This window comes from Canis lupus, chromosome 7 (genome assembly GCF_048164855.1).
Source record: "Canis lupus baileyi chromosome 7, mCanLup2.hap1, whole genome shotgun sequence".
In the NCBI taxonomy this organism is placed as follows: Eukaryota; Metazoa; Chordata; class Mammalia; order Carnivora; family Canidae; genus Canis; species Canis lupus.
The window spans coordinates 15,785,341-15,812,745 of record NC_132844.1 but is presented as its reverse complement, the minus strand read 5'-3'; the positions used below and the strand labels follow the sequence as shown (position 1 = coordinate 15,812,745).

Here is a 27,405-nt window from a genome sequence, read left to right as displayed (position 1 = left end):
AAGAGTGACTACTAAAAGCATAGGTTACATGTAGAAACACACTGTGTGAATCAGTTTGAATTTTGTGTTTTAAGTTCAAACATGGGTTAGCATTAATGATTTTTTTTCTTTCCTAATGGAAGTTGCTTAATGAAACATTACAAGGATAATCTTCCTATTGGTTTTTTTTTCTGCTTCTGCTTATCTGTTTCTTCAATTTGCTAGTGTATACATTCTTAATTTGACTTGATTTGGAACACAAGAGATACCTCAGGCAGTGGAAATTCAATGGTGTAGCCAAAAATAATTGTTTAATATTGTGACATAAGGGATTTGATCCTCAAGGTATACTGTATCTGACAGTTGTGCAATTTAAACACTGAGAGAGATTACCCTGTGCACAGAACCAAACAGCAAGATCACATGACATTCTTAGAGGAATTTACTTGCTGACAAAAAAAGGGCATTTGGTTGAGGAACCGCTGTAATAGTTACTGGCCTCTTGTAGCATAAAATCATGAGATAGTAGTATGGTAGCTAATAGAAATGCTACTTTATTTATAAATGCACTTGCTTGGTTTACAAAATATGTTTATTCTAAAGGCAAATGCTGCTTTGGTCCTGACACGCATATTACCCAAGAAGCTCTGACCAGATATTCCATTTGTGGAATTTTTTATTTGAATTTATACGTTCACACATTTTTATGTGAATATATATGTATTCAAATATATATTAAAAATATTTTATTTGAATATATATCTCATATGTGTGTATAGTATACTATATTATGCATATATAAGTGTAGATACAGGCAGTATATATGTATGTATGGTATACATGTATATAGGTATATAATCCTGGACATTACATGAAATATTTTTATTATAATTACTAAAATATAAATTAGTATAATTTAATTGGCTTCATGCCGCCATACAGGTTGAATTAGAAGGAAAATAATCATAGAACCCCTAGTGAGTTCAAATCTGCTACAAATACTGTGAGAAATTATGTCACTTTTAGCTTTAAGCCCAGAGAGGGGTACGTGGCACAAAAGCCCAACGTGGAAGGATACCTGATTCATTACCACTTATCAGCTCTGCCTCTTTCTCTCCCAACCGTGCTCACGTTCTCCTACTCCACCTCCTCAGTGTACTAAGAGCAAGAATCTCAGAAAGGGTGGGAAGAGAGAGAAAAGTGGTGGTCGCAAGCCTGCTGCGGTGCCACCCAATGTTCAGTTACTGCCTATTACAGCTGAACGTCCACCACATTTAGTAAGACTGGGAAAATATTGCACTTGGGAGAATGAATATAAACTTTTCCTGATGAACCAACTTGGCCTAATAATAAATATAGTCCTACAATGAACTCAGGTGTTCAAAAAAACACTTGAGTTGTCAGACTGGAGGGATTTATTTTAATCCATCTTACAGAAGGCAGCACAGAGTACAAACTCTGCCCCCCGAACCCTGTAAGTTCTGCACAGGTACATCTTCTTAACCTTAAAGGGAGGCCCCGCTCGAAATCCTCTTCAGCTCAGCAGCCCAAGTTTGCATCGGAAGTTAGTTCTGTTCTCAAAGAGCATCTGCCCAGTAGTGTGCTGATAAATGTTTAACAATCAGCTCTCTGGAAAGCAAAAACAAAAGAAAGCCATAACTCTGATTTGTAGTGGGAGTCAATTCCAAGCCACCAGCGTGTCAGGGTGAATGAGGATTGCAGAACAAATAGAGAGCATCACACCATTCCATACTATTTCTACCATATAGATACAAAAGATATAAATAACCTCAAGAGCACACATCACAGTAAAATGCAGTAAAATACAAAGTAATATGTTTGGGTATTATCTTTCTTTTTGATGTAACTTCTTGAATTTTATTACACACTTTTATGTTAATTTTTAATAACAATCATATATAACAAAAAAAAAAAAAAGAAGCTTGCAAAACCCTGAAAATTTAACAATCGACTCTCACGAGTTAGGGCAAGGCAAGCCCCACACACCACCGCCTCCATCCTGTCTCAGCACACACACGCCACACAATTAGCTTCCTGGTTCATTAACATCGATCCAGAGTTATGCCTCATCAAATGGGAAAATATTTGTCCTGGCAATAAGCAAAATAACTTCTTGTTGATCCATGGCTCCTAATATCGTTGTGGGGTACTATCTCCACCTGTATTTGCAACGGTGCGTTCTTTTTTTTTTTTTTTTTTTCTTTCTTGCCATCACAATCCCTGGTTGAACCTTTATTTTATTCAAGTGCATGGGGGACACGGCCTGTGTCTGCATTCCTTTGTCTAAGAATAGTGATTCTGCACTCACACATAAAGAAGAGGAGAGAGAGCTACTATACAATGGTGTGGAGTGCGATGAAATTTTTACTGACACGAGTCTGGGAAGATTGCCTGATCTGTATTTGGAACAATGCTATTTTGTTTAATTTGATATATGTGTGGGCTTTTTATTCAAATAGAGTTGAACATTTTGTTCCAGTGGGGAAAAAAAGGGCTGCTTGTTACAGAAAGGTTATTTATCGTTCACTATAACACTTGGCATTCTGAAGAAAATTGTGAGGATTCTCCTTTTGGGGGCTGTATGCTGCTGTCCTAGCCTCTGTACAAAGGGATAGAGCAAAAGTGGATGGAACGATCCTCGGAGGCTCTTTGGGGTCTGTGCTTTAGACACCCTCCAATGAAGGTGCTTCTTGGCCTTTAAAAATATCCAGTGACCCATTCCATCACTCATTTTTGCTGCTTCTTGGACATTTTAACATATGAATTCCCATCGCTTCAAAAGATTCAATGCCAACATCAATTAACATCTTGGGGGAAGACTATATGGAAGAAGTGCTAAAGAAATCTTAGCTGCGCAAGCACAATTGCGCTTGGCTGTCCCAAGCAATACTCTTATTCAACATTGCTCTAAACTGTTCATTTTTACACTGTAATTGCAACTGTTTCTCTTGTTTATTTCCTTGACCTTGACACAACCACCGTCCATTTGAATCTCAATTCAACTTGAGCTCAGTTATAATCAATTTCAAGTTCAGGCTCACAGATTACCATACAGGTGACCCTCACCTTAGGAGATAAACACATCCTATGGAAGTCAGATGCTACCAACTCTTCTGAGATTACTAGATGTGGGAAAAAAAATCCAATTAAATGGAAAGAGTGCAACAGCACGCCATTTACTTTGCTATTCATTCAGCAAAGACTCATAAACTATATACTATTCAAGGTCATTATGCTACATGCTTAAATACTAAAAAAGTCATCTCATGTACCTCCCAAATTTTTAAATAGATCCCAATGCAAATCAAAATTCTTCCTCGAGCTTCCACTGATGCTCCACGGAGCCTGGAGTGCCAACGAGCACTTATGAAATAGTTTCTTCTTGTTTACTTTATACTTCCTATCATCTTCTCACAGCTGGCCCCAGACACTCTGAAATATAAGTGCTTGTAAGCTAGAGGCTGGAAGCAACTTCATGTTTTACTGCTTGCACCACCAGGATCAGTGGCCTTCTCCTGGAGCCTTGGCCAACATTTGCTGGATTGAACTATCCTCTCTCCTTCCTCCAGGAGTTCACTGAACCTCCATCAAGGCAGATATGATATGTTCAGGTTCAACCACAACATCTGATAATAAATGATTCTTGCCAAATAGAACATTCGGACTTTAAAAACAGAGACTCACTTCATCTAGGGCCAAACATCATGAGAGTAACTCATCTGGGGGAGGAGGATAGGCATTTACATTAGACCTTGAAGGATGGCCAAAATTTAAATATGCATTGATGGTTAAAACTTAAATTACTTAGCATAATTCAGCAGAAGTACTTATTGAATGCGTTTGGGTGTTTTGTCAAACTGTAATCATAAACTCTAGGAGCTATGGAGAACAGCGCTAAACATAACCCACAGAGCCACTCTGGTATCTGTTCATTCTTTCTTCCTGGCCTGCAGACCCCAAGAGCACATAGTAAGCTGTAGCTCCTGACAGGATGGGAGCTTCGAAACAGGGTATACAAATGAAGGGGAGAACGTACCTGAGTGTGGTGAAAAACATGAGCAAAGGGGAAAAAGGTGGGAGTGAAGTCACTTTCTAAGAAGGAGGTGCAGATTCGCTGGGCAGAAGTAGAGGCACCATTTGTCATAATAAATAATGACATGTGATTCATTGAGCAACTATTGTATGCCAGCCGTGGTGGGCAGGATTGAAAATGCCTACCTCTATCTTCAAAAACACCCATCAAGGCGGATGTTTAGGAGGAAACTGAGGATCCAATCATCATAGCACATGCCCTACATCAGGCTGGTGGCTTTGGAAGGGTCAGAGAATGGAGAATTTTAAATAGAATTATGAAGAGTTTGAATTGAATTTTATAGGAAAGAGAAAAAGGAAACAGCTTCCAAGACCGTGAAACAAGACGAAGGCTTCAATGCCTAGTGAGGAGGTCCCTAAGGTGGCCTGCGTTTGAGTGAAAGATGACTGATTCTTGATTTGGCTGCAAAATCAGAAAGGAGGAATGAATCTATGAGGAACTTGAGAGAAGGTATTAAAACTACTTGACAACAGGATTTTAGGACTAACAGAGTAACAGGCAAACACAGAAGGATAGAAAGAAAAGGTTTATCATGCCTACACCACGTGAGATGTGTTTATTCTAACTACAAAATGTAGTGGAAGTCTTGTACATTATCGATTTTAATGAATGTGACCATGGTGGAGTTAAATATCATTTCTCTTTTGACATCATTCATACTTTTGGTTGTCTGGAAACTACCCATCCTCCTAACCTACGACGTGCTTCCTTTATCCCAAGAATTTATAATGAGTTGCAAGTGGGACCAATAATTATGATCTGCAAGAAGGGAAACAAACTGCATAGATTAATTTGGCTGGCAATCAGCTATGGGCTTTGAAAGCTTGTGGAGCCTTCGGGAGCTCTTTGGTCAAGAGGAAGGGCATGCGCCAGACAAATGGGACTCTGTTCCAAGTGCAGCCCACACAAGAGGTCTGAAAAGAGCAGACAAAGGAGGCTGGAGAAGAAAGTGGAGGGAACAGCAGGGAACATAGACATAGGGAAGGTCAGGGCATAAGAACCTGAGAGGAGGGGGATGTATTTGATGTCCTGAAAGAAAGACTCCTGGAATACTTGGAGCAGCACAGAGGATGTGAGCTTAAAAATGCATCAGTTCTATGCTCCGTGGGAGAATGTAGCCAAGGGAATGAATGACCAGAGTAAAATGGTGATCAGGAATCAGCACGGGACCAGGGTAGTGGTAATGGTGACAGCCAAGTCTCTTTCACACTGCAACTCTTCTATCTAAAGACCTTACAACATGTACACGCATTCTGGCCAACAGTCACCCTCACAACATCCTGAAGGCAGGAGTGAGTGAGGAATAGAAGTGCAATCACTGACCATGGTACGTGTCACCAGGAGGACGCCAGGTTCTGCTTCTGTTCCAAAGCTGTGTTCACCAAATGTGAAGGCCATTCTCACAGGAAACAAGTGGGTCCTTTAAAGTTCCAAGAAGCAACTAGGTGGTGCTAGGATCATTATTCATATCCATTGTCTTTCATCCAGGCATAAGAGTACCTGTTCTTTGTAACTTCAGTGACTATATGGAAAAGACGTACAAAACTAAGAAAAGAGGCACCAAGTAAGAGGAAGAAACTCTGAAATTATAGGGTCCGGGAATGTTATATCATCTTCATCTTGCTGACATTGAACCTAGGAGAAACATTCTTAAAATACATTTATATGGGATGCCTGGGTGGCTCAGTGGCTGAGCATCTGCCTTCGGCTCAGGTCGTGATCCTGGGATCCTGGGATCAAATCCCGCATTGAGATCCCCACAGGAAGCCTGCTTCTCCCTCTGCCTCTCTCTGTGTGTCTCTCATAAATAAATAAATAAAATATTTTTAGAAAATACATTTATGTGAAGTTAAATACATGGTAGATGCTATTGTTGGTCCCACAGAGCAAGGTCAGTGAAAGGGACTGATTAAAACGTTAACCCTTCTGATTGATTCAAGAGTTGATGACACTATGTCTACACAAATGAGTTCGAAAGCGGTTGGCCAGCCCAATCCATATATTGGAAAACAGAACCTGTTTCATAAGCGCGCAGAGGAGAGACTGGCTACCGTTTTACATGAATTATCAGCATCATTATAGGAATTAGCCCATAAACTCTTTGTGGACATACTCAGCTGAGGCCAGCAAGTTTTCCTCTTCCTCCCTCCCTCCCTCTCTCCCTTCTTTCCTTCCTTCCCTCCCTCTCTCCCTCCCTGCCTTCTTCCCTCTCTCCTTATATCTGAAATGACAAGGGAAATCATGTGCAGATTATAACAAAAATCCCTCCCCACCTTTCACAGGGGAAAGCTCTCCAGGAGCTGAGTTTCTGTAGTAACCAGAACCGGACGCACATGCCACTGTGCCACCGTCTGCCAAAGGAAGTCCCGTGTAATTGCCAGTCAGTTCCCCCACAAATAAATCTTCTAAAACAATGAGTCATGCATGTAAATATTGCCCTTGCTGAGCATATTTATTGCGTGTTGATGTTGATTGTTTAAAAAGGGGTTATGGTTCAATAAATTGAACACCTGAGCTGAGCGCTTGTAGGATGAAATTGAGAGACGGGCAGATCAATTTAGACTCACTTCTACTTTTCGATCTGTTTAATAGATTTTTAAAACGACACTTAGAGCCCCACAGAGGCAGCGGCACTTCACATCCCTTCTAGCACATCCTCCCGCAGCCACACCTCACCCTGGTCCTCCCGGGCTCGGTGCACTTGGAAAAGCTGATGATTCCAGGAGCAGAAAATTCACAGAGCATGCTCTTGGCCTCCTGCTCCCTGCTGAACCGGGCTCATTTATTCAGCTGGTATTGCGAGTTTGGGGGCATGACAGTACATCTGACCCCTTTGGGGTAAAATTTGATCTGGCATTTCATTTCAAGGGCTCAGCCACTGGTCTGTCAAATCTTCATTTTGCGGGTGCCCACTAGAACTGCTGACGCTTGCCTCTAACTCCCTCGGCTTTCATCTTTCACTGGCAATAAACATGTCACCCTGCTGAGGTGAAACACAATCTGGAATTAAATTTACTGCATATAAAATATAGTGCCCTCTTTATTGGTTCAAATACTTGTCACTCATAATTTATTTGCCAGTGTATGGCCTTCATGCCGAGAGAACACGGCTATCAACGGGGAGGGGGCTCTGGTGTTCATTCTTGCTGGGATCTCTTTTCACTTTTCATGCTTTCCCATCCCTGGTCCCCAAATCCCACTCACCCACTTGGGCTAATCTGTTTTCCATGAAGCACCTCAAATAAAACTGGAGCCCTTCATCCAAGTGTGGCAAGCAGGTCACGGGAAACACTGGCGTCGGGCTTCTTGGCTGGGTCGCTGCGTGTTTGCTAGGAGGTGGCGAGAGCGTGGCACCTGGTAATGCTCTCCAGTGAGCAAAACTGAAATACAGATGAGGGGGGGTGCCGGGGGGGGCGGCTACTGGCGGGGGTGGATTTAGTCCTCGTCAGTTTCAATCTCCCACTTGCCATGCCTTCCCTTCTGGCACTCAACTTTTTCATGATTTATTCCAAATACTGTCGATCAGCTTTAACTAATACAGTTCTTGTATGAAGCACCTCTCTAATCTCTTCAAACACAGATGTGGAAGCACAGCTTAGAGCATGGAGGCCAACAAAAGCCCTCTGCCTGTACCAGTGATTAGCTTTGATTGACACAGAACCCTTCTGCTTTCCTAGGCATCCTCTAACACCCATAAATGATTGTTTTAAAATGAGACGCACAGGGTACAGTGGGTACCAGCTTTAGGAAATTTGCAGCGCAGCTACATTAGCAGTTAACTCATGAACCACAACACACTAGATGCTAGGTGTTGGGTCTACCCCTCTGTTGCTTCTTCTTCTTCTTCTTCTTCTTCTTCTTCTTATTCTTATTCTTATTCTTATTCTTCTTTTTAAGCTCTTTTAGGTCTGTCTCTTTATGGGAAAGGTTTTAATAAATGTTAATTTCTCGTTTAGAATTGCTGAAACACACATAGACGAGGCCTATTGCATCTTCGCATCGATCTTCGTCATTATGTGGTCCCAGATGTCAAGAATTTGCAAAGAAATGTTGGGACTTAGATGTGTTTTCAAATACGAGTGCAAAATTTGAATTTAACTCTCAAATAGTATTAAATAAGGATCACCAGCTATCAGTAGATGTCAGTGATCTGACAAATCCAGGTTCCTATAAACGACACAAGTTAATTTTAAAAATTATCAGTTGTAGAAAAAGATACTATGTTTTTACTTTGTTAATTATATCATCTTGTCTCATTCTGAGTGGTGAGGGCTGGGAAACTTCTCAACTGGGACTGGTTGTTTGGGACTGTCTCTGAAGGTGACAGTGGATGATTCATTCTTTACAGTAGGAAGAACATCTTTTGCAGGTAGAAGCACTCTGACTTCTCCTGGTAATTCCCAGCGGCCTCAGGGTTTGTGTTAAATCTCCAGAGGTTGCCCCAGATCATCTCAGATCCCAAGTACTTGGCAGTAGTTTTCCAGAGTTTTAAAGATGTCATTTATGTCTTCCTACCCCCAGAAAACATAGTCACTTTATGACTAGCCATGGATGCGAAATGCCTCTCTCTGCCTGCTTTTTCTGAACAGCAGCATAAGTGAAGAGAGAAACTTAGAATAGGAATTCTTGCTCCAACCAGCTATGAAATGCCTAATTTTATTTGCATCTGCACACATATGCAGTTAGATGTTTTATTCATTACTTACACACTTACTTCCAAAAGAAACTTGTGAAAAGCAAAAGAAAAATCATACTATCTTTTAGTTTTCATTGAAAGGTTTCAAAATAGTTAAGTTTAATATTGACTTCCAAATGTTTTCCAAAACATTTTTAAAGTGAAGCTGCTTCTTCTATGAAACAGCAGAATAAATAAAAGGACCATGTTAATGTTTTAGAAAGTAACTCACCTCCTAAATATGTGGTCTTAGAATCCTAGAATCAGAGTGGAAAAATAATTCATTTCATCTATGCTTTTCATTTTAAGGCTGAGGAAACTTAGACACACATTGTTTAACTGAGTTGCCCGAGATCAGCCAGTTAGTGCATGGAAGAGTAAATAATAAAATCCAATTTTTGTCTCTATTGCCCTTAAATGAGGAACTTTTAAAATCTGCAGACTTGATTATTTTGTCAAGAGATTCAATAGACATCGAGTCTATTGTGCTTGACAAGAGTGTCACTGTGGCCACATGGGCTGTTGCTCAGCCCACCGTGTGAACTTCCTTCACAGATGGGCAAAATGAGGTTCAGAAAGAGCAAAAGACCCAGAATCCACACAAAGTCCAAGTGGCAGAGCACAGTTTTGAGCTAAGTCTACAGACTCAGATTCCGGGGTTCTGTGAATGGCATAGGCTGGTGAGAAGGAATGCCACACCTATCTCAAAGAGCTAGGAATATAAAGACTAATTACACCAAGTGGGAATCTAATTTCTTTGTTCATTCTCCAGTTGTCCCACTGGTATATCAGGGCTTTGCTATAGTTCTTTGCTTTACCTTAACCATTTGCCAAGTGAGCGTCTGTACATTACCATTTGAGTATTCTAATGATTTTTGACATTGAAAGGGAAAATAAAACAGCCATTTTTCTATTACTATTTATAAAGTCTCAGTAGATAATTTAGAATGTCTGATTATAACTCATGGTGAGATGATTATGTGAAACAATAAAATAATCAGGTATCCACAGCATTTGTCACAAGGACTCTATTTTCAAATGATACTGAAAATTTTGGCTTTTATTTGGGGCTATTCTTATTATACTGTGTTTGCTTTCAGTTTTACTGAAATGTAAGATCTACCACATAAGCGCCAATAACATCAAATGTGAAAATACCCATCTTTGAGATTTTTGTTATGTGATTGTATCTGAGTATATTATTCCCGGTTGGCTATAATGAGAACTATCCTATCCATATAAGCCCAAATTCTATTTGAAACATAAAATATACTATATTGTAAAATCTATTAAATGTGTTCTTTAAAAGGGCTATTATTTCTCTTACTACTGTACATGAAGTACATTTATGTCCCTTAAACTTGGAAACACTTTAGACCAGAGCAAGAAGTAGAGATTTCCAAATTATGAGGAAATGTGTCCTGGATAATGCATCTGTGTGGCTGGTATGGCCCAGGGAGGGAAAAAAGAGAGATAAAAGTAGAGGAGTGATGACTAACTCCTAGGGAATCTCAACATTTAAGGAGCAAGAGGAGAGAGAGGACAGGGTGTTGGAGATAAAACCGAAAGCATGAGTGGGAGTTAAGGAGGAGAGTGTCTTAGGGGAACAGGGGCAGATGCAGCCTTGAAGTTCAGAGGACAGGAAGTGACAGTCTTCTGATCTAATGGTATTGAAGGTCATCTTGAAAATACCAGAGTCTCTCAAACAAACTGGGAAAGTGGAATTCAGATGGCAATGGGGTTGAGAACTGAAAGAAACTGAAAAAGTAGAATAAATGTAGACACTTGCTAGATAAATATTATATAATACAGATAAATATTACATAAATAGAATACAGTGAAGTGGGACATGGGATCAAAAGTATGATCATAAGTCTTTGAAAAATGCATTTTTAGAAAAAATTTATTTGTGTAAGAAATAAAGTAATATATGCTAACCATGGGAAGTTTGGGAACTTTGAAAAAGGATGATCAATAAAATCAAAGTAATCCAAAATCCCATGACTAAGAGATTATTATGTAAAGTTTTGCTCTATTTCCCTCCAGATTTTGTTCTATATAATTATTTTTATGAAGTGGGAGTTCATTTTATGTATATAGCTCTGTATCTTTTTCCACTCACCCCAGTATTATTGTGCATGTATCAATGACTATGTTAGGATGTATGAATTTAGTGTATATTTTTAGCTTTAGGGGAAAGAAACTCATAGTGAGATTACATTGAAGGTACAAGAAAAAGAGATCAAGCACTACACTAATGTCCTGGAGGCGATGAAAGGCACAGAATCAGGTTCATAGAAGAGAGAAAGAAAGAAGAAATGCTCCAACATACATACATCTATTTGTGGAGGGCAGGAATCAGAGGCTAGGTGAGTTTGTGCCCTCTTAATGGGTGAGTGTTTAAGAATCTTGACTATGAACAAATGAACACATCTTCAGCTAGAACACAGGGCCAAGCTGAGACTGAGAACTGGGAAATTCTACTGTGAGCAATCTTCATAGTGGTGCCCTCTCCCTGCTCTTAGAAGACCGGGCTGGAAAAAAGATGACATAGTGAAGAATTCTGCTTGACAGACAAGGGCAATGATGAGGCTGTAAAATATTAACAATTCTAAAAACAAGAATAAAAATAAATGGTCAATAAGGATTCCAGAGAAGCAGTGGAAAGAAAATGGCATGCTCAGATGCTGGGAAAATACTAGGAAGTTGCAGAAATCCTGCAGTAGTAGTGAGAGATGAGAGAATAGGGATTATGGCCAGAGTGGGATACTGGAGTTGAGCTCTTTGATAAGGAATAGAACTGAGTAGTAACAAGGGCCAGGTATAGTCAGGGGGCCACAGGGCTCGAAAAGAGAGAATATAAGCTACTGGAATGCAACATCAAAAGAGAATCCTAATGTAAACTATGGACTTTGGGTGATGATGATGTGTCAACATAAATTCATCAACTGTAACAAATGTACCACTCTGGTGGAGGATGTTGATAATGGGACAAGCTATGCATGTATGGGTAATCTTTGTTCTTTCCTTTCAGTTTTGCTGAGAACCTAAAACTGCTCTGAAATAAGGTCTATTTTTTTAAAAAAAATTGTGGGGAGGAAAATAAAATCATAGTTTCAAGGTGTCAGGAGTAACAGGCCTGAACACTGAATTTACCTATGTTGTTGGCAAGTCTTTCCATAAAGGAAGACTGTGAATAGGGTGTCTAGTGACTGGGAAGCAGTGACTAGCGGTAGTTAAATAATATTGAAAAGAAGGTGGTAGAGTGATACGGCATGAATCTCAGTGGAGAAGAAAATTTTATATAACCTGGAAGTTGCCTCAGGACCCAGATAAAAGCAGACCCAACTTCCTGCTCCCGTTGAAGCCTCTACTCATTCAAGCTCCTGGAGAGGCAGTATCCTAGATAAAAATTTAGGTTTAATTCGAGCCAAAATAAAGCAAAGTATTTTGTAAAAAAAGATAATGTTCTGAAGTAATTTGTTTTCCATGGCACAGAGACTCCAGAGGAAAAGCAATAAGAAGCAGAGAGAGAGAAGTGCCGAGAGATTGAATCAAGAGATAGAAAGCACGAAGCAGCATGGGAATGACAGTATGCAGTCACCAGAGAGGCTTACATTTTGAGTGGCGGCAAAGACAACTGGGGGTGAAACATGAAGGACTGGAATGGCCTCTAGATTCCCAGGTGTTAAATTAGGTACACAGGAACCTCCGTTTCTCACATCTAGTCCATAGTAAGTTATTAATAAACATCAAGCAAATGAGTGAATGAATGAATTAGATTAATTTTAGACTTTAAGAGTCATAATAAAGTAGCTGAGTGAAGATTATACAGCAAAGGCTGTTGGAAATGTAAAATGAGAGGTCAGAGGAGTGATATCCTTAGAGGGGAGACAAGCTTGCTCTTTTAATAAATATTTACAGTAAATAGCTGAATGGAGGATTTTGTCCTATAATTTTAATCTTTGTCACTTTGTTATGAGTTATTTTCAAACATGTCGAGCTCTCCTTCCTTAAGTTCTTCTAATATCTTCTTCTACTCAATTTCATCATCTTCCCCCCCCCCCCAATATCAAAGGACTTTTCTTTACCCCTTTCTCAGTAACTCTGTTGAAAAAAATCTGAAATTCACCAACAGGAGCAGGAATTACTTTGTGCCTAAAAGCAGCCTGAGGATATAGTTGGGATAAATCATATTTTGAGGATTCTCTCAAAAAGATCGTATCTGTTGCATTTTGTAACATCTTTGTAGCAGGTGTGCTGTCTCAGAGAGGGGTTTATTTTCTTTACATACTCTGTGCAGCAATGGAAAAATTTGCTATTTATACTACTTTTAAATTTAAAAAATCTATTCATGTATAATTAGTTATGGTCTAGTATAAAGGAGAGTTGAGAGTTGGAAAGAATACTTTTCTCAAAGCTTTTCTGTTTCATGTGAGCACCACTCCATCATAATCTTGTACTTTCCCACTGTCTCCTTCCCTTGTGTGTGTTGAAACTCTCTCTCCATCAGTATTTTTAAGGAACAATTCTCTTTCTTTCTCCCCTTTTTTTAAGCAGCGCTCTATCAGTGTGTGAAGTCCTAACTTTCAGGCTGCTTAACCCAGAGAGGGAATGTCTGATTCTAAGAGCAAGTGCCAGTCCCAGAAGGTATGTCTTTCTCAGTGGCTAGTCCTACTGTTTCAGAAAAAGATGTTGCATTAAACCAGGAATTGATATGGTGAAGATAGCAAATTTGTACCACAATTATGGACTTTCCATTGTTAAGTTTACCACCAGCCCTAGGAAGAATTGAGATGATTAATAGCATCATCATTGTATTTGCAGTCAATATACAGTAGATGGTACTGGCTAGACAGTTTATAGTTGGGGCATTTGCATTTTCATCTATAATGAAGAAAACTAAATGTGTAGTCCATGTGTAGACTCTTCAAATGACAGACCATAATCATCCTTTTGCAGCCTTTATAATATCTGTTGTCAGGCTCTTCTGAGAGACTTCTAATAGGGTCTTGGCAAGATGCCACAGGCAAGCACTTCCACTGCAGCTGATTCACAAATGCCTTTGGGGTTGCATTACAAATCCAGTAACCCCTGAGGTTTGGTGGGAAGGTCTGCCAAGGTTCAGCTGGGATTGCCTATTAGCCCATTCAACTCCCCTGAGCCCTAGAAACTCAAGAGTGGGTTTCATCCAAGCAACATGGGGAGGAGAGATGTGATATTGTCTCGGCTGGGCAGGTAGGTTATACACATTCTATCCCAGGAAGGATGATTTGAGGAGAGAACCATCACAACCACTTCTTTCTTCTTATTGCCATAGTGTAGAAATTTGTAATTTAAGTGATAAACACAATGACTAAAAGAAGATTGTCTTTGTGATGTGATCTTTTTTCCTCCTCTCTGTATAATACAGCAATGATATACATGATCTACATAGAATGAGTACTTGGTTTCCCTTTTCCCATTGTTCTCCTACTTGTATATGTGTGTATGATTCATATGTGAATGAGGCAATGCCTATGTCGTTCACTATTGTGTCCCTAGAGACTGGAATTGGGACAGCTACGTAAATAATAATTGTGAAATGAATGTATTAGTGACTCTCCAAAAGCAGAAATAGATTTAAGTGGTGGGCCTATGGGAAGGTACTCAGGTTGCCAATCTATGGGGGTGCTAAAACATCACTGAGATGAGATGAATCAAATTCAATGATCCAAAGTCTTCTTGGGGACAGGAGTCAATGTGGTGAAGGCAGCCTCAAAGGATAGCAGAAGGCCATCAGTGATGTGGGTTAGGTTACCCACAGTGCAACTTTGTGGGGGTGGAGAATGAAATATGGGATAAAAACAGACTTACTCTGGGCAATGGTGGAGTAGTGGAACCCTTCCGCCAGTAGTCCTGCTTCATCACTCCCCGTGTGTAGAGCTCACTCCATAAGTGGAATTCATGTCCAGCGGTAAGAACTTCCTCCCTTTTGTGCTGAGGGTAAAAAAGAGGAGGAGAAACTCTTAACTCTAGTTTCCTCATGTAGCATTGTGCTCTACCCTGACAATTCTGTTTTTCAAACATGGTCAGTCATATTTCTACCTTCCTTTCTCCTTGTAACATTTTTTATTCAGAGAAATTGTATTTGGCCCAGCTTCACAGAACACTTTTAGATTCTCAGTCTTCTTCCCACCTACTACCTTCCTGATTTGTGATTGCCTTTGTGTACTTCGTCTTAACTCTTCTCTGTTTTCACCATCGCTTTCTAAATACCTAGGAAAAATTACTTACCTCCATCTGGCCTCAGTTTCCTCAAGTGTAACATTAGATTAATAATAGCTACTTTATGAGGTTGTATCAATAACTGAAGGATGTAGCAAAATAGCATAGTGCCTGGCTTCTATTAAGTTCTCAGTAAATGGTGGTTGGGGACAATGAGGAGGAAGAAGAGGAGTAGGATAAAGAAGATGATATGTAAATATAATGTAATGAGTTGGCATTGGCAAGATTCACAAGTGACAGAGGCAACACAACGGTCTAGACACTTTGAGACCAGGTTGGGTATTTTCTTGGTGTCATGAGCATGTCACATCTTGTTGGTTTTTGGCAAAGCTATGCAAGGAGAAGCCGTCCTTTAGAGAGGAAGCCATAGAACTCATCTGGGAGCCCCACTACGTCACCATCACTGAGCCCTCTAGAAAGCCAGGGCCTCTAAGGAAAAGGTTTTTAAAACATTACTAATTTTTATTGTCTTAAAATCTTTTTTATTTTATTTTTAAAAATTTTTGCTGTTGGGGAGAAATGGATGTATAAAAAATAAAACAGATTGATTCAAAAAATCATTGCTCTGCACACAATGTTGTGCTCCTTTATTTGTGTGGGATTGGAGGACATTGATCAGATTTTACAATTTCATTAAAAACATGCCATCAGTTTTTACAAAAAAAGAAATAAATCTTTAAAAGAGATGATTGCTTAATTAATCATAGGATAAAGAGAGATTGATGCTAAGAGCTGTTTTACAGATTAAGAAAAGTAGAGCAGGGACTGACTGGCTCCAAGAACTAGAGTTATTTACTTTCAAATGAAGCATTTACTGACATAAGCTAATTCTTTTTTTTTTTTTTTTTTTTTTTTTTTTTGGTTATATTCTGTTGCATCTAGGTGAATTGGGTTCAATTAACCATAACTATTTAGTAAGGTGAGTTACTATTATGTAAAGCTCCACACTTCTCATTATTGACTCAACTCTCCTAGATGAAATTATACTTTCAATCTGCATAATGCCCAAGGGATTTAGTCAGCCCACCTTCTATGAGCTAGACTGACTAAACTTCTTTTTGTAAATGACAAAAATTGAGGCACAAATATGGTATGTGAATTACCTAAAATCATGTAACCATTTAAGGTAGTAAGAAAAAAATATATAATTCCGGTCCAGGAGCTCTGTGATCCTTAACCTGGGATCTATAGAATCCTAGAAAATCCATGGGTGGACTTTCAATAACCTGAGCCCCTGAATTATAGAAATATTAAGTGACTGTGTGTATGGGCATTTGGGGAGGAGAAGGGTCACAGCTTTCATCAAAACCTCCAACAGTCTATTATACCCAAAAGGTTAAGAACCAAAGTAAACTCTCCAAGGGCTAGTCTAATTCTGAGTAGGGTATCCATCTAATCTCAAGGAGATATGTAATTTAGATGGCTACAAATCAGAAATATTTTCAAGGGCTCTGACACCAATATTGACAGAGAGACGGATTTAATACTTGGTTCCTTGGGGTCAGCTTTGTGGCTATTGTTAATAAGATGTACATCAAGCTATTTCTCCTTCATAGATTAACAAGATCTAGGACTCCTGGACCACAAAATTAATGCTATATATATATTATATATATATATGTTATATATAAAATATATAATTTATAATTATTATATATAATTTATATTATATAGTAATATACATATATATATAGTAACATATATATAGTCCTGTGGTTTAGCACCACTTATTTTTTAATATTAACATAATCAATAATGTGAACAAATACTTCTGGATCTTATTCTATGGACCAGTCTGTGTAGGATAACAAGATATGCAAGACACACTTTTTTACTCTCACTGTTGTACAGTTTGGCTGCTGACAAGACCATTAAAGGTTAAATAACAATATCCCCTCTGTGTAACAGTGTGCAAAGAAAAATATTACACAGTTAATTGATAAATGAGTTGGGTCCTGCAAAATTTTGGATGCAGAAAGTAGCAGAGGATTCTAATTAATGCAGGGACCAATGTATATAAATCTTTCAGTGGGAATTAGGATATGAAAATCCATGGAAACAGAAAAAGCTATTGAAGATAGCCCTGGCTTCCACAGAGTGACATGGGAAGCCATTGGAGGGTTCTGAGCAGAAGAGGGCAATGATCTGACACAATGACTGCTTTGTTGAGAATAGGCTGAAAGTAGACTAAAGAAATGTCAGGAAGACCAGTTAGGGAGTAACAGCAAACCAGAAAAAGATGACGGTGACTGTGACCAAGTTTGTAACTCAGATTTTAGATACATTTTGAAGGTAAGGTTGACAGAACAGCTTATCACTTTGATACAAAGTTTGAGAGAATGAGAGGCATCAAGGATGACTGCAGTTTTTGGCTTGACCAACCAGAAACAAAAAATTATCGTATCCTGATATGAAGAAGACCATGGAAAGAATGGAGTTTGGTTTAGAATACATTAAGTTTGAGATGTGTCTTAGACATCCAATAGATGAACATATGAATCTAGAAGTCAGAAACAAGGTTTAGATCAGAGATAGAATTTTGAGAACTACTGATGTGGAGATAAGGCTGGATGAAATAACCTAGGCAGAGAAAAGGAAAGAATGGAAGAGAATCAACTGCAAACATTTCCCCATGATTAGAGCCTGATTTGTATACGAAAACATGTTAGAAGGTGAGACCAAGGAGCTAAATAGTGGCTAGATCATGGAGGATCTCATATGCCATATAACCATCAGAAGGATTTATCCTATTGGCAGTGGGAAACCATTGCAAAATTCTAAAGGGAAAAGTAACATGAGCAGGTTTGCATTTTGGAAATTGACAACCAGGCAGAGGCTTATTAGGGAGGAGGCAGTCCTGACCAAAGGGATCCCAGAGGAGAAACCACCACAGTAGTCTACAGAGAGATGAGGATATGAAATGTGTCACCAGCAAGACAGAGTGTGTCATCAGACAGATTTGAGCAGAGTTTGTAAGGTGTGTTGACAGAACTTATCCATTTGGATAAGAAGAATGAGGGAAAGAGGAAGAGCAAGAGAATTCACACATTTTTTCCTTGGGATAGCCAACAGGCTGGCAAAATCATGAGCTGGAGTGGAAATAAGAGGGAAGGTGAAGACAGGGGCTATGGGAGTGAGTGAGGTGTGGACACATTGAGTTGGACATCTCATGGTGATGCCCAGTACCCTGTTAAACATATGGATCAGGAATTCCTAACAAATGTGTCAAGTAATGATAAAGGTTGGTCATCAGCAAATAGGTAGTAATGAGAAGGAAAAGAGCTGAAATGGAAACACCAACCTTGGGGTTTTTTAAAAGGAGCAGAAGCCAGCAAAGGGACATGAAGGACAATTAGATGGGGTTTGGCCTGATGGGATTTAAAGGAGCACATGTGGGCTCAGGCCTCAGCTATATGCGGGAGCTTGGTGGAAGTGAAAGCAAAATTGTAAGATTTTGAAAAAATAAATACAAAGGTAAGTGTAGGTAGAAAGTGTATGTAGCTATTTTGAGATTTTAAAATCTGAAAGAAAAGGAAGATACAGTGACGTAAGGGGGTCAAAAGAGAAGGAAGAGTATCTTCTGCTACATTTATACAATATCGCCTTTGTCTAAACATAGACATGTTGTTTGAATTAACATAAGGCTTAACTCCCACATAGGCCAGTCAGTGAAGATCTATTCCAGTGCCTGCCAAGTTCACCCTCCCAATCCTGATAGTCAAATGACTCCCAATTATGCTATAGACAGTGCCACCACATACAATCAGGAGAGAAAAAAAAAGAAAGAAATATCTTCCAAATATATATGGGAACACCCTTCAATTTATCCAAAACTCTACCCATCAGCAAATTTTTACCAGGCACCTCTTTTTTGACACTATTTTTCAACATTAGTACAGGATGTTTTTGCTAAAGAACTGAATCCCACATGTACATGATGGCATTTCTATTTCCTACACCCATTGCTGTATTCTCTTTTGTAACTTCAGTAGGTACCCGAGAGTGTAAAAATGTACTAGAGAAAATAGTGTTGTATGTATCTGCATGTGTGCACATGCCTCGTGGCCTCAACCCAGCTCTGGCCCCTGGGGTCTGTGTCAAGACCACGTAATGAATCAGGCTATGGTGTTTCTGGTTGTTCAATAACTATAAGAACCAAAATAAATCGGATTGTGACCCTTCCTATACCCATTTCCCAATGCAGGGTTACGGTCCCACGTTGTGAAAGTGCTAGGATCCTCATTTCCGTGTAGACAAGAAGGTAGAAGTAAAGAGCTGCTGTCCCTACCAGGTTTTATCACGTGCAAACATGTCAAGGGAGCTTGAAGGAAATCATTCAACTTTTTGAGACTTTGCTTTCTTTGTATGATAATCACACTTGTCCCAACAGTTGCCTTCCATTTGGCTGTATTTACAGATTCCTCAGCATCAGTGACTTCAAAATTATAAGTTAGCACGTATGCACTCTCATCAGTCTGTGAACCCTTCCTGAAGAGCTTTTACTCAGGGCAAATCTTTCCTTCTAGGAATTATATTACAGCAGCAGTTCTTTAAGAGACATAAAAAATCCAGTATCAAAATGGAATACTTAGAGACAACTCTAATAGTGTTGTAACCTCAGAACTTTTCAAAAATTTATAAGATGCTTTATAGCGAAAATAATAAAAGCATTGATGCATTGATTCTGTAAATTAGACCAAGTGCAGGTGGCATTGTTTTGGCACAGAAAGCTGCGTAGCTTCCTCTCACCACTAGCATGAAAAAGGAAGAAAAGGTGCACAAAAGGAAGCCGAGTTGCTCGGGGCCATGCTGATGGTTTAGTATTGCTATTCCTTGGAACCTTCCAGTCGTTTTCATAACAGATAGTTTTGAACTCTTATTTTTAGCAATGGCTGCCAAATTTTGCAAGTCCTATAACGTCTGCTCCCTAATTAGTTTGGAAGCCTGTAATTGTGTAAGTTTAAACCAGCCTAGAAAGGCTGCCAACTCATTTGAGCAGGATTGAGCAGGAAAGTTGAAGAAATGGCTACATATTATTACTTGCTCACTTATTTAATTTAGTCTTTTGATTAAATCATGAATCTAATACCCCCCCCCAAAAAAAAAAATTCACAACATAGAAGGGCTTCTTTTTAAAACGCTAGAAGCTGGCTTCACTTCTTCAGACACAGCGATTTCATGTCTGAGCGGTCCTGTTGATGTTTAGAAATTGAGCACAGGCTCCCTGGAATGACCCTGGGAGGTCAGGCATACTTTGGATAAAATCTGCAAGGTCAGTAATGGAAAACTGCATCATAAGAGAACCATTATAATACGTTATTAATGGGATTTGGCATGTGAGTAGCTCTACTTATTGTTCAGGGGCATTTTTGTATGTGTTTAACAAAAATCTGGAAAAGAAAGAAATGTGTGTGCACCAGAACAGTTAGCACTGTGTTCAGAATTTGTCAGTGTGCTCAAGAGTTTATTAGGTAATAAGATACTATGCACGTTTCCACTTGCAATATGAAAAATGTCGAGACTGATCACGTTTCATTAATTGTCTCTGTGCATTCTCTGCATAATGTGGCTGTTTGACTGTTGTTTCCCCTTACTCTAGTCAGTTGTTTTTACTATGATGCAAAGAAGGAGGATGTATTCGAGATCTCAGCAGAATCATATAGGAAGTGGCTTATATTGGCTACAGCTACCACGTCCTGAAGGAATCATGGTGTTTATTTCTGAGGGTTTTTTTCAGCCAACTCCGCCTGAATGAATGTATCAAGAAACTTTACATGATTTTAGAGCACAACTGCTCAACTTCTAGCATCATCCCTGTTTCTACTTTCTCTGTAGCAGTTATCCTTCATCTGAGGGCCTCTGGGAAAATACAAAATCAGGTTGCTAAGGTTTGACTCTATGCTGGACAGGGAATGGTTATGGCCTTTTGTGAAGCTGTGCTCATCCTTTCAACGAAAAGCTTCAGCTATAAATCTTGGAACTGTATCTCCCTGCAAGGATCATGCAGAGTTTAATCTGTTCTAGTTATTGTTGGATGCTGTACAGTAAGTGTCAAACAAAAACCTTTGCATGGTGTTTGTTGATTGTATCATGGTCATAGATGATAAGGTGTGTTTACCAGTCAAAAAGCAAAGATAGAACTTATTATAGGTGTTATTTTCAGTAAAAGTATGACTGGACCTAGAGCTGTCCCACCATCCAAAGGATGTCTTTTGTTGGAAAAGGTTCTTCATTCTATCCCATTAGTCCCAGATTTCCTCATGCATGGCTCCCAATGATTCCTCCTCTGCCCGGAGACTTAGTGTGTCCCGGCCACCACCAGCTCGCTCAGCCACAAGTCAATCCCTGCAGCCCTGCTCCGACTCCGACTTGTCTCCAGCCTCCTGGTAATGAGGAACTCCTATTATATCGCCACTTTCCAAGGTGGTCTGCCTGAGTTGTGTGGCTATGTTGCCTCTTCTATGCCATCGCCTGCATTCCATGACCCTTTTTGATCTCCATCTCTGTGTTCAAGGGCATCATTATGTGGACACCCAATCACAAAGCCCAGAATTGACCCATGAGGGAGACTAAGTCCCCTTTACCAATAGACAGTCTATTCCATCTCCCTGCACCTCAGTTTCCTCCTAGGCTCCTCAGCTCCCCTCACCTTTTCACCATCCTACAAAACCACGAGCAAAGAACTAAGCTGAGAATCATCCCAGTCCTGTTCTTGAAATCTCAGAGTGTGAAATTGCTGGGCCTCTCAGCTCTCTGAAGTGCCCTATGCCCCAGACACTTTGCCTCAGTGTCATTAAACACACGGTAAAGTCTCCAGCCGGCATGCTGGCCACCTCCCCCCCATGGCCACTCTTTTTAGCCACTCCAGACAAAAGGGGGCAGTGCTGAATGAGATAATATACATCCAAAGCGCTTTGAAATCCCCAAAGACAGATGCTTTATGAATACCAGACATTATTATTATCTACTCTACCCCCCTGTCATGACAAAGCCCTTACCCTCCCAAATATATTTTTACTTTTTTGAGCCCATTAACGTCTTGTTAATATTTCTGAGTATTCTGGGCCTCTTTATTTAAACACTTGGTTAGTATTGGCACTTGTCACCCTTCTGTCTTTGCAGATGTCACTTTACACTCTTTACAAATTAGCAACACAATTAAGCAACACTGAAGACCCATTTTGCCTGTGTACCACCTCACTTTTGGATGCGTTAGAATTTACTCCCAACCAATTTCAAAATCAACTCAGTAAAAGCATGATGCCACTTTTAAGCCTAAGACAATTTGGGTTAGACCAAAGGATAAATTTTAAGAATTTTCCAATGTTTTGCTAAAATCAATCTATAGTATATCCACTGGGCTCGTCATCAGCCATTCCTACATTCTGCCCTTCAAAAACAAACTTTATACAATGCTTTATTCTGAGCATGGAAATGAGCAACCTATGCTATTTTTCTCTCAGACTACTTTTAGAGTTGAATTTTGCATTCATTTTGTCCCATTTGTTACTAAGGGTTGAAGAACCCGACCTCAAAAGCAAGGGGAAAAAAAACAGCTTTTAAAAAATAAAAATCCTTGAATGATTGTCAAATGATTTCATACTTTTTTTTTTAAACTAATTGCCTACATAGCAGCAGGCCTTTCAAGGGCTCTTGTTTGGTTACTGTGTTTAATCTTTGCTTCACAATGAGTCAAAGACATACCATAAAAATAGGAACAGGAGGCAGCACGATAGTCCCACTGTCACTTCTGATCCATTTTGCTCAAGAATAGCAGTCTCCTGACTTCTCAGCTAATCTGTGCTCATGCTCCCCTCCACTGGAACAATTCTCCCTCCCTCCTAGCGACACTCTAAGGATCAGTGAGTTAATATTTCTAAACAATCGGGAGCCCTGTGATGAGATGCACTGTACCAAAATCAATAATCACTTTGTTTGCAACATCTAAACCTTTTCTTCTATCACTCCCCTCATCAGATTGACCATTCTAAGAGCTCTTTATTTCATTATTCAAATTCTTCCTGATAGTCAAATGCCTTAAGATTCAATAGACTAATATTTTGGTCATCTACAATGGAAATCTGTGTTTCCCATATGTTACACAACCAGATGGTTCAGGTTGGTCTTTTATTTGTCAGGCTCAATATAAAACACTGCTCTTGCTCTCTCTCAGGGTTTTAACAAAGGCCATCCAACCTCTCCCACCCCCAGGCCCCCACTCCAGGGTTTGACAACAGGCTGAACCAGGAGATGAGCAACTTCTCAGCTGCTGGCCTCCGAAGGCACTCCCAGCATGGCCAGCCCCCACTTCTGTTCCTGCTGGCTTTTTATGCAGGCCCTTGATTGAGAATGGTCCAGCTGGGCAGCCAGTTAACTCCTTTAACCCATTCCTATCCAGCCTACTACCTCTAGTAGGCCTGGCCTTTTTGATCAGTTACCAGTTTAGTGAGCCTACCCTGAGCACTTACCACTGCCTCCCTCTTTTGTACCTTGAGTGTCCAAACCTGATACACACAGGACTGAAAGGAGCTAGCAATTGCTGTGCTTCTGTTATGTGGCAAATGCTGAGCTAAATCTTTTTGATTGTCATGATATCATTTAAGACACAGAAAACCCAAGAGGAAGTGTGATCATACCCATTACCTAGAAAAGGAAACTGAGGCTCAGAAACATGGGATAACTGGTCACCTATGTAGTAAATAGTGAAACAACGTTGCCACTCATTTGTCCGACTCCAATGCCATGAACACAGCTCCCATTAGAAAATCAGAAGAAGAAACATACTCAGACACACACACCCCAAATTTCAAGCATGCTTGAATTTTGGGTTATCTATCGTGTCCCAAATTGCTAATTTTTCCAGAGAAGTTGTACATTGCCAAGTGAGACTCCTGGCTCTAAATAGTGAGGGGGGAAGAATAATAGCTAAGGGGGTCTGAGAAGTAGGCCTTTAGAAGTCACTGCAAGGGCACTGCAGAGATGTTCTTAAAGATTGGGGAGGCTTTGGTGGATTTGAATAGAGCAGTGGCCTGATCTAACATAGGCTTTAACCACTCTGCCATAAAGTTAAGAACAGACCAAAATGAGGCAAGAGCGGTTGCAGGCAGGCCTGTGAGGATGCTAGTGCCGTGCAGTCTAGGTGAGAAGGTCCAAGAGATGATGGTGACTTAAACTATACTGTGGTGGTAGTGTTTGGTAGTTAGATCCCAAACACATTTTGAGGACAGACAAAACATTATTTTCTGGCATATTCTCTTAGATTCAGCCTTGTACTGTTCCTGGTAACCTCCCAGCTAGATTGTAAGTCTCTTAAGCAGGAGCATCATGTCTTATAGTTTCTGTTGGCTAGTTTGTAAATTCTGTGTTGGATATGGTCTGAGGTCTAAAGAACCTTTAATGGGCGGATGGAGTATTTCGTTCATGACTTTTTCCTCCCATATTCTCTCTTCTTCAATCTACATGATGTTCCTTGACTTCTAAGAAGACACTATTCATGCGTCAGGTTTTTTTTTTTTTTTTTTTTTTTCGTGCTTCAGTTTAAAGGTTGAAACTATTCTGATTGCCAGGAATAATCAGGTCCATTGAGCAGCCTGAAAATTGGCTTACTCCTAAACAGAATTTCCACCCTCCCTAATGCTCTTCACTAAATTCTATTCCATTGAGCCCCTCTCATGTACCAGATGCTGCCAGATGTTAGGAATTTAAAGATGCCAGTACCAGGATCTCAGACTTCAATGACTAACAAGGAAGCCAAAAGGCAATTCTGCAGACCTCACAAATACAAAGTGATAAGTTATATAATAATACGGTAATATATAACTTGTGTCGGTGAATGCAGAAGAGGATTCAGCCACACTTTTCCTAGAGTAAGAATAAAGTGATGTCCTTCAAGTTTGTATTACTCTCATCCACCTTTCCTAATAACACACCTCTCCCTCTGCTTTGTTGCAGATTCTTGCTACAGCTCAGCATATCACTGCAGAGTATGTGAGAAACCCAAGAGTCCACAGAGAGTATAGAGAATCAACTAAAAGAGACTGCACTGTCAAAGCTATAAAAGACAACGAAGAATATCTTGTTCAACACCACAATGCATAGAAAAGAAATATCTAGACACAGAGATGTGAAGTGACTTCCCCAAGGACACACAGCTTTTGGATATGGCCCTAGAGTTAGAATTCAGATTTCAGACACCTACTCTAAAATTCTTATGTCACTGCATCATTCAGATTCATTGAGCACATTCCACTTTTGTTCATTATCTTCTTCCTTTGAGTTTATTCTTTAATTTGCTTTATCCTGACTCATTCATTCATTTATTCTATAAACATATAGTCTATAACTCCCATGTATTAGGAACATTTCTAGATGTGTTAGTTATTAAGCTATTGACTCTCAGCTCCAAATTCACCCTTCTACATACTATTATGTGCCATGATGGCCTTCCATGTTGAATTACCTGTTAAAAAAAAAAAAAACACAGAAACTGATACAGTTTCTATTTTCTTGACTATCAGACCCTAGTGCATCTATTTTATACCCAGTGCTTCTCTGGGTGCTAAAACTATGAAGCGAGCAGAGCAGAACATTTCCTACCATCACAGAGCTTATGTCTAGTCTGAGAAGTAGACACAAATTAATTGATTACAAATGGCAGGGGAATTATAGGCAGTGATAGTGACATAAGGAAAGATACACGTGGTAATGAATACTGAGACCAAGGGTTGTATGGTCTGAGAGGACTTCCTGGGAGAGATGGCAACCCAGAAGACATTTGTCCTTGGCCCTGCTCAGGATAATATTCTGGAAAAAAGAAGGGAGGGGCCATAACACACTGGAGAAGCTGAAATGTATCTGGTAGGGCTAGAATCGGAGAGTATTTTGATTTCCTTTTACTTATTTTAAGACAAAGACATTTGCACTTAGACTTCACAAGCCCAAGCTGTAGTAAACTTTTTAATTTGGTAAGATAATCTTTTATCTCTGGGCTGCCTGAGCCTGTGTGTAGAAGCTACATAGCAGAAATACACATTTTCATTTATTTTTTCTTTCAGGATCTTATCCTGATATGAAGTCCCTTCAGGGATCTTTAATTATGCAGGTATAGATTCTGTAATCTATTCCAAAAGGAGCTTTGATATAAGAATATATGTGTTGATTTCATTAAGATTTAGATGTGTTAGCATATATTTTGAAAAATTTCAACTATTCATTAGAACATGTGCAAAATTTATTCTCTTAGAGATTATTTTGGGAGAAGAAATAGTCACTTTATATGAATAATTAAAGTATCTCTTTTGCATTGAATATATATATTGCTACATATATTGAATTATATATATACACATATATATACATATATATGCGTATATATATATACTTGAAAGATAATATTTAATTGAGTTTAGAGGGAGACTGCTAATTTGGAGGAGGATCAAAAAGGGACATGCTCCTTTCTGTTTGCTTCCCATGCCCATCAGAAAGGAAACCTTTCTTTTCTGTTGAATTTATTTCCTTATTTTAATCTTATTTCACACCTTATCACCACCCAGTTGCCCTATTGTGTCAGTCTGATAACTGGCTTTCTGCCTCTAGTCTATACCTACACAACATGCCCACAAACACACCCCTTCCGCTCTGCCCAGTCATCAGCTTAATCTTAATTAAACCCTAATTTTATATTGTCCCTTGGCTACAAAGTCAAAGCTTTCTTCCATAGTATAAAAGGTTTTTTCTTTCTAAACTGCCTTCTAATGGTATCTCCAACCTATGCTTCCTGATATACTAGACATTAGACTTACCTTAAAAAAAATTCTGATGTCCAAACCTCACTCTAAACCAATTACATCAAAATCTCTGGGGATGTAACCCTAGCATCTGTATTTTTAAAAGCTCCCAGATGGTTCTTATGTGCAGCTAGAGTTGGGAACAACCAAATGCAGGTCCGATGTGACAGTTAAATGAAACGATTCACCATTTCTATTTCCCACATTCCATAGGCACTGTTCTTATTTTAATATTCCAACTCACAGATATTGGCATAGGTTTTGGTGGAGGTTATACCTGAAGAAATTTGCTCTCTAAATATTATTTCAGCTATAGTTAAGTTTCTTTATAATCTTAAAAAGCTAAAGAGTAGTTTTCTCTTAATGAAAGTAGCATTGATACTTCTCTATATTTTCAGTATATCTTTCTATCTTGGCTACAATTCCAAGTTGGTCTTGCATCTAGAATAGTATTAAACACTCACGTTGTACTTACTGTGACAACATACCTGTTGGATGGTCTCAGAGCACAGGAATAGAAGTTGATATGAATCCCTGGGCATTATGCTTAGATGCCTGGTTTGTCTCACAGCTATACCTGAAGC

General features: G+C 39.4%; 1 long non-coding RNA gene across 1 annotated transcript; it reads right to left on the bottom strand.

Annotated features, from left to right (window-relative positions):
• Nucleotides 1-1,271: 1,271 nt before the first annotated feature.
• LOC140636236 (uncharacterized) lies at nt 1,272-26,996 on the bottom strand. Its single transcript, XR_012033534.1, has 3 exons — nt 26,837-26,996; nt 14,625-14,747; nt 1,272-1,608 (listed from the first exon to the last, which is right to left on the bottom strand). It is a non-coding gene; the product is annotated as an uncharacterized lncRNA (long non-coding RNA).
• Nucleotides 26,997-27,405: the final 409 nt, after the last annotated feature.